This window comes from Dermacentor silvarum, chromosome 1 (assembly GCF_013339745.2).
Source record: "Dermacentor silvarum isolate Dsil-2018 chromosome 1, BIME_Dsil_1.4, whole genome shotgun sequence".
NCBI lineage: Eukaryota > Metazoa > Arthropoda > Arachnida > Ixodida > Ixodidae > Dermacentor > Dermacentor silvarum.
The window spans coordinates 236936527-236949546 of NC_051154.1; the positions used below are offsets into that span (position 1 = coordinate 236936527).

The 13020-nt window shown below is 45.9% G+C and overlaps 1 pseudogene; it reads right to left on the reverse strand.

Moving 5' to 3' along the window:
* Window positions 1-215: 215 nt before the first annotated feature.
* Window positions 216-10782, reverse strand: LOC119437991 (ras-interacting protein RIP3-like; annotated as a pseudogene).
* Window positions 10783-13020: the final 2238 nt, after the last annotated feature.

Here is a 13020-nt window from a genome sequence, read left to right on the forward strand (position 1 = left end):
CTTACACTTCTGGAACGAACGGCGTGTAGTAACTACACTACTACTACTATACTACTACTACTACTACTACTACTACTACTACTACTACGCTACTGCTACTGCTACTACACTACTAATACGCTACTGCGGCTGCTAGCTGCTTGCTGCTGCTGCTGCGCTGCTGCTGCGCTGCTGCTGCTGCTGCTTCTGCTGCTGCTGCTGCTGCGCTGCTGCTGCTGCTGCTGCTGCTGCTGCTGCTGCTGCTGCTGCTGCTGCTGCTGCTGCTGCTGCTGCTGCTGCTGCTGCTGCTGCTGCTGCTGCTGCTGCTGCTGCTGCTGCTGCTGCTGCTGCTGCTGCTGCTGCTGCTGCTGCTGCTGCTGCTGCTGCTGCTGCTGCTGCTGATGCTGCTGCTGCTGCTGCTGCTGCTGCTGCTGCTGCTGCTGCTGCTGCTGCTGCTGCTGCTGCTGCTGCTGCTGCTGCTGCTGCTGCTGCTGCTGCTGCTGCTGCTGCTGCTGCTGCTGCTGCTGCTGCTGCTGCTGCTGCTGCTGCTGCTGCGCTGCTGCTGCTGCTGCTGCTGCTGCTGCTGCTGCTGCTGCTGCTGCTGCTGCTGCTGCTGCTGCTGCTGCTGCTGCTGCTGCTGCTGCTGCTGCTGCTGCTGCTGCTGCTGCTGCTGCTGCTGCTGCTGCTGCTGCTGCTGCTGCTGCTGCTGCTTGCTGCTGCTGCTGCTGCTGCTGCTGCTGCTGCTGCTGCTGCTGCTGCTGCTGCTGCTGCTGCTGCTGCTGCTGCTGCTGCTGCTGCTGCTGCTGCTGCTGCTGCTGCTGCTGCTGCTGCTGCTGCTGCTGCTGCTGCTGCTGCTGCTGCTGCTGCTGCTGCTGCTGCTGCTGCTGCTGCTGCTGCTGCTGCTGCTGCTGCTGCTGCTGCTGCTGCTGCTGCTGCTGCTGCTGCTGCTGCTGCTGCTGCTGCTGCTGCTGCTGCTGCTGCTGCTGCTGCTGCTGCTGCTGCTGCTGCTAAAGCTGCTGCTGCTGCTGCTGCTGCTGCTGCTGCTAAAGCTGCTGCTAAAGCTGCTGCTGCTGCTGCTGCTGCTGCTGCTGCTGCTGCTGCTGCTGCTGCTGCTGCTGCTGCTGCTGCTGCTGCTGCTGCTGCTGCTGCTGCTGCTGCTGCTGCTGCTGCTGCTGCTGCTAAAGCTGCTGCTGCTGCTGCTGCTGCTGCTGCTAAAGCTGCTGCTGCTGCTGCTGCTAAAGCTGCTGCAGCTGCTGCTGCTAAAGCTGCTGCTGCTAAAGCTGCTGCTGCTGCTGCTGCTAAAGCTGCTGCTGCTAAAGCTGCTGCAGCTAAAGCAGCTGCTGCTAAAGCAGCTGCTAAAGCTGCTGCTAAAGCTAAAGCTGCTAAAGCTAAAGCTGCTAAAGCTAAAGCTGCTGCTAAAGCTAAAGCTGCTAAAGCTAAAGCTGCTGCTAAAGCTAAAGCTGCAGCTGCTAAAGCTGCAGCTAAAGCTAAAGCAGCTAAAGCTAAAGCAGCTAAAGCTAAAGCAGCTAAAGCTAAAGCAGCAGCTAAAGCTAAAGCAGCAGCTAAAGCTAAAGCAGCAGCTAAAGCTAAAGCAGCAGCTAAAGCTAAAGCAGCAGCTAAAGCAGCTAAAGCAGCAGCTAAAGCTAAAGCAGCAGCTAAAGCAGCTAAAGCAGCAGCTAAAGCTAAAGCAGCAGCTAAAGCTAAAGCAGCAGCTAAAGCTAAAGCAGCAGCTAAAGCAGCTAAAGCAGCAGCTAAAGCTAAAGCAGCTAAAGCTAAAGCAGCTAAAGCTAAAGCTAAAGCAGCAGCTAAAGCTAAAGCTAAAGCTAAAGCAGCTAAAGCTAAAGCTAAAGCAGCTAAAGCTAAAGCAGCAGCTAAAGCAGCAGCTAAAGCTAAAGCAGCAGCTAAAGCTAAAGCAGCAGCAGCAGCAGCAGCAGCAGCTGCTGCTGCTGCTGCTGCTGCTGCTGCTGATGATGATGATGATGATGATGATGATTATCGATCGATCGATCGATCGATCGATCAATCAATCAATCATGTTTACTGAACGTGCCCAGGAACAACCCTAAGGTCTGAGTGCTGGCGCACGCATACATTACAAACCAAAAACAAAACACTGCAGGGGAATATGATTAAAGAATAAGCGAATAAAAATAAAAATTGTGAAAAGAAGAGAGTGTACCGACAACAAAGCGCAAAGTAAATACAAAAGAAAAAGGGGGAGAAGGGCACTTGAACAATGCATGAAATTATAACACAAGGCAAAGCTCGGAAAAGAACGATGACAAGGAGTTATGAAAGATATCAAGATCACGAAAGTAAGCGTTATAAAGACTCTGTATTCTGTGGACAGTTGAGTGTTCGTGATGACAGGCAGGCACATGGAAAGGTCTATTTTCTCTGGTGATCTTGCGTGGGATACGAAACATGACACAGCTGAGAAGTTCGGGACACGTGAGGTTACCGTGAAGGACTTTGAAGACAAACAGAGAAGGTCAGCGCGATTACGTCGGTCGCAAAGTGAGGGCAATGACAACAATCCAACAGTGCTAGTACAGGGTGCAATGTCCAGGTTTTTAAAGCGGTGATTATATATGCTTAGAAACTTTTTTCCGGACACGATCTATAATGCCACTGTTGGATCTAGAAGAGCCATTCCAGACGACCGACGCATATTCGAGTTGAGGAAGACAGATGGTTGTGTACAATTTGCGGAACGGTGTAGGAGACGAATTCTCTCGATAGTCTGCGGACAGAGCCAAGAGAGCGCATACCCCGCATTGCAACGCGTTTAGTGTGAGCAGAAAAGTGTAAGGCTGCATCAAAAAGTACACCGAGATCATTGATCTCGCAGACCTTACACAACGGCACAGAATCTACAGAATAAAAAAAGAAATACTTGCTGTTTTGCGTGTGAAAGTCTTGACTTTGGTCTTAGCAGCATTCAAGGTGAGGTTATTATCCTTGCACCATTTAGAAAGAAAAAAAAACAGGTCAGACTGCAAGGAGCGACAGTCATCAACAGTGTGAATTTTCTTTAAAATATTGATGTTATCGGCATATAGAAGGAAAGAAGAGTTCCGAATAGCAGAAAGAACGTCATTAATAAAAAAATTTAAAAGGAGTGGTCCTAATACTGATCCTTCAGGGACGTCGCTAGTTGCCATGTAAAAAGAAGGCGTTTGGCCATTGACGTTAACATAACACGATCTATCAAGAAGATAACTGCGCAAGAGATTGACAACTGACGAGTCAATATCAAAGTGCGTAAGCTTGATCAGAAGCAGTGAGGGGCTGACTACATCAAAAGCCTTGCTGAGGTCACAATAAATGTTGTCAAGTTGCGCCCTTTGAACTACCGGCGCGGAGATCTGCGTCATGAAACTTACGAGATTTGTGATAGTGGAGCGGCCGGTGAGAAATCCATGCTGATTCGGAATGAGCGACTGCTTAACAGTGAAAGACAATATGTTGTGAATAGTAAGCTCAAAAATCTTAGACGTGGCATAGAGAAGAGAAATTGGGTGATAATTCGAGACGTGGGATTTACAGCCAGACTTAAATACAGGAAAAACACGAGCAGTTTTCCACATGTGAGAGAAAGTGGAATTAGTCAAAGAGTTATTAAATGTAAATGTCAATACTAGAGCAAATATACTGCCGCTATTATTATTATTATTATTATTACTATTATTATTATTTAAAAAAGTAGATCTGTATCTTACTCGGCCATATTTTTACGCTGGCTTTTCCAACTAAATACCGCCGAAAATGAAAAAAAAAAACAAATATGGCAGATCCCACGCCCTGTGGGAATCGATGTTATGCGAAGCAGTGTGTCCCCGCCTACCAAGTTAACGAAACGACCATGAGAGCACCAAGACGTAGGCGGCTGTTTCATGACCTACATGACACGCATGTCATGACATTCATGTCATGAGTCCCCAGGAGTCCCTTTAGCTACACCTAAGAGACCTAAAGGCGAAAGTCTTAGTCATACTCGTGACTATGACTTGTACCATCCTTTAGTGTTTAACACTTAGTACCCATGTCCGAACCCATTTCAGTGTTTTTGAGTGTTGATATTTTTTTGCTAAGTCATTGACGTTTTTTCGGAGTCGCATTCATGACTATGACTTCTACCACCATCCTTTAGTGTTTCCTTCACTTAGTACCGACGTCCGAACCCATTTCAGTGGTTTTTGAGTGTCAATCTTTTGTCGCTGAGTCACTGTCATTTTTGCTCACTCACGGTCATGACTATGACTTCGACCAACAATCTTGGCCTTTTCCTTCACCTAGTATCCCATCCGAACCCATTCCAGTCGTTTTTGAGTGTTAATATTTTTTTCGCTCAGTCATTGTCATTTTTGCTCAGTCATGCTCATGACTATGATTTCTACCATCATCATTGAGTGTTTCTTTCACTTAGTGTCCACGTCCAAACCCGTTCCAGTGGTTTTTTAGTGTAATCTTTTTTCGCTGAGTCATTGTCATTTTTGCTGGGTCATGCTCATGACTATAGCTTCTAGCAGCACCCTGTGGTGTTTCCTTCACATAGTACCCACGTCCGAACCCATTTCAGTGGTTTTTGAGTGTTAATCGTTTTCACTGGGTCATTGTCAGGAAGGAACTACATGACACGCAAGTCATGACATTTATGTCATGATCTATCACTTATGTTCGTCACGCACTCCTGTCATAGTATACCAATTTTAGTACCTACCTAGTTAACGAAACGACCATGAGAGCACCAAGACGTAGGCGGCTGTTTCATGACCTACACGACGCGCATGTCATGACATTCATTTCATGACATATCATTTATGTTCGTCGTATACTCTTGTGATAGTATGCCAATTTTGGTGCATACCAAGTTAACGAAACGACCATGACTGCACAAAGTCGTAGGCGGATAGATAGATAGATAGATAGATAGATAGATAGATAGATAGATAGATAGATAGATAGATAGATAGATAGATAGATAGATAGATAGATAGATAGATAGATAGATAGATAGATAGATAGATAGATAGATAGATAGATAGATAGATAGATAGATAGATAGATAGATAGATAGATAGATAGATAGATAGCATAGATAGATAGGCTTTACGCGACCGACGTCAAGTGTAGGTTAAAAAAACTATACTTAATGGCGTTATTCATTATATAGCCACGGGTCATGAATATGAGGGAACAGGTTGGCTTTAGGAAGGAATATTAAGCAATGGATCGCATTCATGTCATTCAGGTACAGCTAAGAAATCTGCGGGGTATAACCATAAAAAGCGTTGACAGCTGGGCGAGTTGGTACGGATTCATCAAAAAAGAAAAAGAGAAGTATAAACCAACCTATTTATGGCGTTCGTAGACTAACGAAAAGGCTTTCAATGCAGCAGAAATACCAGCATTAATGTAGGCAAGGCATACAGTGAAATTGTAGAGGAAGCACACGTGAATGCATCTTAGCGAATATGTATAAAGGTTACATAGCTCATTCTTAACAAAAAAAAAACAGAAAAATACTAATTAGCAAGGGGGTAAGGCAAGGAGAGACACTCTCCAATGCATGCTTAGATGTATTCAAGCTGTTAGACTGAGAATTAAGCTAACAGCTTCTCAGTCTGAGAACGGGGAAAATGGCAGATATCTGCGGTACGTAGATGATTCTGTGTTCTGCAATGGTGAAGATGACATGTAACAAATGATTGAGGACCTTAGCTGAAAAACGCCAAAGTGTTGGTTTGAAGTCTATGGTAATGTACAATCACCTAGCAAGACGAACAAGAATTCCTTAATGGCAATCATCGTCTAGAATCTGTGCAAGAGTACGTTTATCTAGGCCATTTAGTCACAAGGGATCCGGATCATGAGGGGCAAATCTACCGAATAAAGTTACGTTAGAGCGCGTACGGCAGGCGCATTACCAAGCCCTTGACCGGAAGCTTGCCGCTATCCTTGAAACGAAAAGTGTACAGTCATTGAATTCCGCCGGTACTAACATATGGAGCAGACACTTGGAGGTTTAAAAAGCTTGAGAAGGAGTTGATACCAGGCAACGAACGATGATGGGCGGAACGGTAAGAAACAGGAAGACAGCGTTGTGGATTGAAGAGCAAGCGGAGTAGCCGATATTCTAGTTGAGGTTAGGAGAGAGAGAAAGAGAAAAACGAAGAAGGGAAGGTAGGAAGGTTAACCAAGGACGTGCCCGGTTGGCTACCCTTCACTTGGGAAGGGGGAACAATAGATAAGAAACAAATATATAAAAAAGAATAAATAGGCAATCATTCTGAACGCACTCGCAAAGGAATGTTCGCTAGCTATCACAAGCGTTCGACCAGTCCAGTCGCCTTCAACAAGTGCAATAGGGCTTTTGTGGCCTTGTGCATACAAGACTGCATAGGCCATGGTCCCTACCCGTCGTGGTTGCTCAGTGGCTATGGTGTTGAGCTGCTGAGCACGAGGTCGCGGGGTCGAATCCCGGCCACGGCGGCCGCATTTCGATGGGGGCGAAATGCAAAAACACCCGTGTACTTAGATTTACTAAATTATTTAAAGCGCCAAACAGACGACACAAGAAGAGACACGGACGAGCGCTCGTCCGTGTCTCTTCTTGTGTCGTCTGTTTGGCGCTTTAAATAATTTAGTAACATGCACCAACTAGCCCAACAAAAAGTTCTGCTTGAATACTTAGATTTAGGTGCACGTTAAAGAACCCCAGGTGGACCAAATTTCCGGAAGTCAACCCACTACGGCGTGCCTCATAATCAGATTGTGGTTGTGGCACATAAAACCCCATAATTTAATTTTTAATTTTTAGGCCATGGTACCAGGATGTTTTTCCTCCGAGAGCGGTCTGTCATACAGTCGGCTGAGTCTAGCTTGCAGAGCACATCGTCGAGCATCAAAGAAGGGTCAGTGGCATAGAAAGTGCTCTAGTGCCTCGTCGCACCCGCAAATATTGCGCGCCGCATTTTTGACCATTCCTATTGGGAATGAATAGGCATTCGTAAATGCGACGTCGAACGACATGCGACACAATAAAGTTTTTTTGCCACGGGAGAGTTCGGGTGGTAGGTCGGAAGTCGCAAGTTAGGGATCGAGAGAATACAAGCGTGGGTGTGTGAAACCCGGTGAATTCAATCGTAGAAGTATGATGTCGTGAGCAAGGTATTGAAGTTACCGCGCAGCATCCGTTCTCGAGGATGGTATAGGCACCTCCTGATGTTGATGAGCCGAGCGCGCAGCTTCATATGTGCTGTCGTCGACAATTCCGCAATGACTCGGCAACAATTGAAATAGGGTGTCGTGTCCTTTCTCGAGCGCTTGGTGCCTCATTTCGTACACTAGCTGCTCCTGTAACACATGACTTAGGGCAAATTACAGAGTTTGCGGGGCTGCTTTTCGCATCGCAGTAAATGGCTCAACGTTTTGGTGGATGCTAGAGCACGTAAACGATTGCACCTTGAAGAGATGCTAGTTCTGCTGCTATCGCCGTCGTAATGTGAAATAATTTAAGCTGCAAAAGACGGTGTCCGATGGAACAACCACCGCTCCGGTAAAGCTGTTGGAATTCGTGGAACCGTCCGTGTAATTGTGGATTGTGAAGCAGAGACAACTGCTTCAAGACTAGCGGTGACAAGTATGTCTTCTTAACAATAGCAGCAACTGAGAGATACATGTGCGGTTGCCGGAGAAACCGCAATGCCGATGTTGGGCGTTTGATAGGCTTGAAGCCAGATAGTATTGAGTCATGGTGTCTTGTTACAATGCCGCAAATGTAGCCCGCGGTTTTTCGCGCTGGCAAAAAGGCTATATGGTGGGATGGAAGCCGAAAAAGGAGTGAAATGTGCGCTCTTAGCGTCTCAACGGCGCGGTGATGTGTGGCGATCGCGTGCGTTGCACAGTTGTCGAAGAACATCTGGGGAGGCCAAGACTTGTCTGAAGTTATTGGGCTTGTACGCTATGTAGTGCATGGAGCTTAGCCTTGTATGTGTTGGAGAAAACAGGAAGACTGTATCGCAGAAATCCTGTAACATGGAGCGCACGGATGGAACCTGCGATTTTCGACCTACGAAATTAAACATATTCTCAATCCGAAGCAGTTTTTTCTTCAGGTTGGAGACGTGGGAACTCCAGGTGAGACCACGATCCACAATAACGCTTAAGAGCCTGCGAGTCTTCTTATACGCAATTGACTGGCGTTTGATGCACAACGGGTATAAATACATCGGTTTGAGCATAAGTACCATTAATACGTTGTTGTTTTTTTTTTTCTGTGCATATCGTCAGACCTTGGTGGCGAAGGTACGCCGCTGTCAGGGTTGCCGCTTTCTGTATTCTTGCGCGCACTTGTGGCCATGTCACGCCAAACGCCCAGATGCAAATATCATCGGCGTTGAACGAGACATTAGCTGTATGTAGCAGCCTATCGGCGAGCTCCACAAGAACGATATTGAAGAGTCGGACTTCAACACTCCGCCTTGTGTAACACCGCGATTAGAGAAATACCTATTTGTCGGGCCATCTTTTTCCTTGAGATAGCTCCTAATCCATCGAAAGACGTGGCCTCCAAGTTCTGCTGCCTCAAGAGCTTTGAGAATAGCTTTGGGGGTTACATTGTCATAGGCACCTTTTACGTTTAAGAACAGTACCACAGAGAGACGCTTCGTAGATTTTCGTTGCTGCACGGAGCTCACAAGATCGATGACGCTATCAATTGTAGAACGTACTCGTCGAAAGCCAGCCATTGCATCAGGGTAGATACTATAATATTCTAGCTACCATTCATACGTGTCAGCAACATCATCTGCAAGACGTTGCCGATTCAACTCGTAAGTGCAATCGATCGGTTTAGATGTAAGGTCCAGCGGAGACGTTTCAGGTTTCAGTAGAGGCACCAGCCAGCTACACTTCCTATCGTCGGGGACCATGCCGTCATGTTAAGATTGGTTGAAGATAGCCAGAAGACAGGGCATTGCGCTGTTGTACCTAGGTGCCTTAAGGCACCACAGGTCACCCCGTCGGGACCGGGTGATGACGACCCACAGCGCGTCGCCAAAGCCGCTTGGAGTTTTTCCATAGAAAAGGGCACTTACACATTTTGATCTAGCGTGACAACAACATCGTGCAGCGAGAGGTCGGTCAGTAGAACGACGTCGCCAGCAGCCTTCACACGAAAATCACCAGCGACCTCAAGCTCTGGATGCCTTTGATGTAGAGCCAGCTCTGTGAAGGGACGACGTTGTTGTGGAAATGAGCGAAGACCCTTAAGAGTTCTCCATACTGTTAATATCAGCTTGTGACGGTCCAGCGATTCGCAGAAGTTCTTCTATCGTTGGTCCTTAAGTTTCTTTAACTACGGCAGAACTTTATTATAAATGCTTCGGGCTTGCCCGAGGTCATAAATGAACTTCGTGCGCCGCCGGGCACCCACTGATTCAAATGGACACAAGTGTACCCCGGCCTGGCGCTCGGCTTTCTTCAGGGGAGATACGCGGGGGAAAGGAGCCGGCGCCCTAAATTCCTGTCGAAACCCTAGTGAGCACAAAAAAAAGTGATGGTTGGGCCGCTCCCATGGGTCGCTCTGGACTGTTTGGGCCGCTCTCGACTCGCCCGGCGGATTGCCCGAAGCCTCATTAATTCTTTTTCGAAACTTGTGCGTCTTGTAGTTGTAAACATCGGCATGCATAAAAGTCTCCATCGCTTGTAAGATCATGTCTTTACAGGGTTCGGGAGGTTCATGTCTACACTTGCCCTCGATCAAAATTCGGTACGCTTGCCAGTCAATATGTCTTGAGAGCACAGAGGGAAAAAAACTGTCAAGGCCTCTGATAGTCATGTACGTAGGAATAAGGTTGCTGCCGTGAGCTTCAATATCTGTGAACAATTGAATTTTGAAACTTTAACCCTGCTATATTAATTATCAAGTCTAAACAGCTGCTGCAAGTCAATCCTCGGAGATAAGTCGGGCTGCCATCGTTCGAAACTCTCAGTCCGTGCTCAGATGCAAGATCGACTAGGCTCTTGCCTCTTTGATTTGTCCAGAAGCTACCTCAGAGTGTGCAATGGGCGTTCAAGTCGCCCATAATTATCCAAGGACCAGGAGTTGCTGTGAGTATATCTTTTATTTAGTCTCTGTCGATCAAATATACGTGATGGGGATATGTAGGGGCCTATCAGTGTGGATGACACCTTGCTCCTCTTTACTCGGAGACACAGGCATTTATTGTCGTCGTGAGGTTGCACTGCTTGGTGAACATACGTGAGCTCATTGCGGATGCACACAAAAACTGGACTATGTTCAATGCATGGAGAAACAAGTGATTCCCAACCCGATAGTTCAATTATATTTTAAAAATGAGGTTCACAAATGATAATGAGGAACTTGATCTCAAAAACAAAGTGCCAAAATTCTTATATCCGTAACCGCAGACCTCTGGCGTTTCATTGAAGTATGGAAAGGCACTTCGCTTGCTCCCGGAAAGGCCGTGGTGGTTGTGGATGGCAAGCCATACTGTCACTGTACGCCCGCAAGTACTGGTTCAAGGGAGTCCAGGACTTGAAGTGCGCATTTAGTGAATGGTGTTTGCAGATTATGCAGGAGTGCGTGCAGATAACACTCACCAGCAACTGTAGTAAAGCAACGACCTGGAGATCTTGGGCAGCTTGATTGCCTGTTGTCGAAGTAGCGCTTGGGCAGTAGTCGATGCTCTCGCTCCGCGGAGAAGTGTGCCTGTGGTAGTGCAGGCCAAGCAGAGTCAGATTCTCTTCTCTGAGCCTCGGTATTATTCTCTCCATGTAGGCGTATGGTGCTTGACGGTGGTGGCGGTGGCGGCGGCGTATATATAATGGAACGCACTGGAGGTAAAATTACTCTTTTTTTTTTTCTTGGAAGCGCGCCGTCCACGGGAACGTTGTCTTTTAACAATCGTTATCGCTTCCTTCCGTGACGAGCCGTCCTTCACCATTTCTCTCAAATTTCTCTTCTCCTTCTTGATTAGTGGGCAGTTTTTCGATGAGGCATGAGTTAATTATGATTATGACGAAAAAACTGAATTGGCAGGCCGTGTAATGCTTAGATCAGGTAACCGGCGGCCTATGGGTTACAGAGCGCGTGACAAGGGAATGGAAGCGTAGTAGAGGACGACAGAGTGATTCGCCTAGTATGATAAAATTAAGAAACCTGGATGCGCGGGATGGTGTCACCCTGGCGCAAGACGGGAGTAATTGGAGATCGCTGGTAGGAGGCCTTCGTCCTGCAGTGAACATAAAATAGGCTTATGATTACGACTATCACGAACAAAGCCCATCAACGTAGATTAGGCGTTCGCATAAAGCCCAGCATTATTATTTCTTTATTCTTGATGACATTTGGTTGGCATAGCCGGTATAACACTTTTGCTTCACTTGGGAACTGCCAAATATCGCTGATAAGAACAATGGCGGTGAAAAAATACAAGATATTGACTATGGTACTCGATTCCACTTTGTCAAGGTTATGAGTTATTGATACATTGAGCAAAAATATTGTTGTTTTCGGGGCATTACGTTTTCTTTTTATTTCTTGAAGAATCTATTATTTCAAGTGGTGGTAGTAAAACCGTTTTTTAGCAGAAAGACAGCCAGAAGCATTTGACATATGAGCTTGTCAAATGCTCATATGCTGTCACTAAAACTCCCAGCACTCTGTAAATACGTACGTTACGCATACGCATACCGCGCATTCGTCACGAAGAAAACAAAATGCGCTGCAAACAGCACAACACCGGACACAACCGTGCTTTCTCATGCCGGCTCCTTATTCTCCCGCTTTTCTCATTGTTTTTCCGGCCTGCAGCCTTGCAAACGACATCAAATTCCGACGATTTCTCACTACAGCTTGCTTTACATATTTTTTTAATAGAACACTTTTTTTAATCGTCTGTGAAAGCGCTACTCAGTACGTTGATGTAAATTATGTGAAGATGAGGATATTATTTACATGACAAATAGTAATGTACAGTTAACTATAATTAAAGATAACCTAATAAGCCTTTTATTATTCACTTAACATTACGTGTTGAAATCGTGAAATTGAGCAGCAATAAAGTCATGTCTGCTCACTATAGAAATTCTAAGGCTTTCGACACTTGGCTTATCCATCTCCTAATATTTGGAACGAAGATACTAGTGTTTATGTTTGAAATTTTCTCAATGTCTCCCTTTAAGAGACCGGGATAATACTGCAGCGTCAATGCATATTTTAGCCCATATTGAAGACACATATATTTAAAAGTATGCTACAGTCTCAGAATTTTTGCTAAGCAGATATAAGTTCAATAGTTCTCGGTTAAAAAAAAAGTTTATTAGTGAAGCTTGATCAGCTACGTGAAAATTCCTATTTGTCGTGATAGTATAATGTCTACCTTTTCATTTATTCTACTTTTATCTTTCGCAGGCGATCCTGCAAAAAACATTCTTTCAGTCAAAAAGAAAGAAAGAATGAAAGAAAGGCTGATCGCACACTGATGTACATGCTCGCTGCAAATATGTGCGACCGCTGCATTCGATTGTCATTGGCTTCGGTTGTACAAACAGCATACAGCACGAATATATTTCGCATCGTATATTTTCTTGCCGATTACTTCTTTCGCGCAAGAAGCCGGTTCGGCGGTTCATGTTCGGTTCAGGCACAAGGCAACCGTGCATTTTATTTTGTGATGAGCGTGTCCGTAAAGCACTCTGTGGTTTCAGTTTGCGCAGGAGCAATAATTTGGCAGAGAACAATGTCCTTCACTCTGAAGGCACTTACAGAAATGTCCTGGAGGGCGCCAGCGCGACGTTTCAATTGAGCGCCGGCAGCCAAATTTCGAGGCAAACCAAAAACTATTCACCAAGTACCCAATATGTTCATGATCTAGAGCATGCTGCAGGTCTGAACATACTTCTATCAGGTGATCATCTTGCAGTGCATAGTATATCTAGATTCAATGTTAGATGGGACAATTGTGTTTGTTTGAAGGATATACCGATATACCCAAGATCTATTAAGTTTAA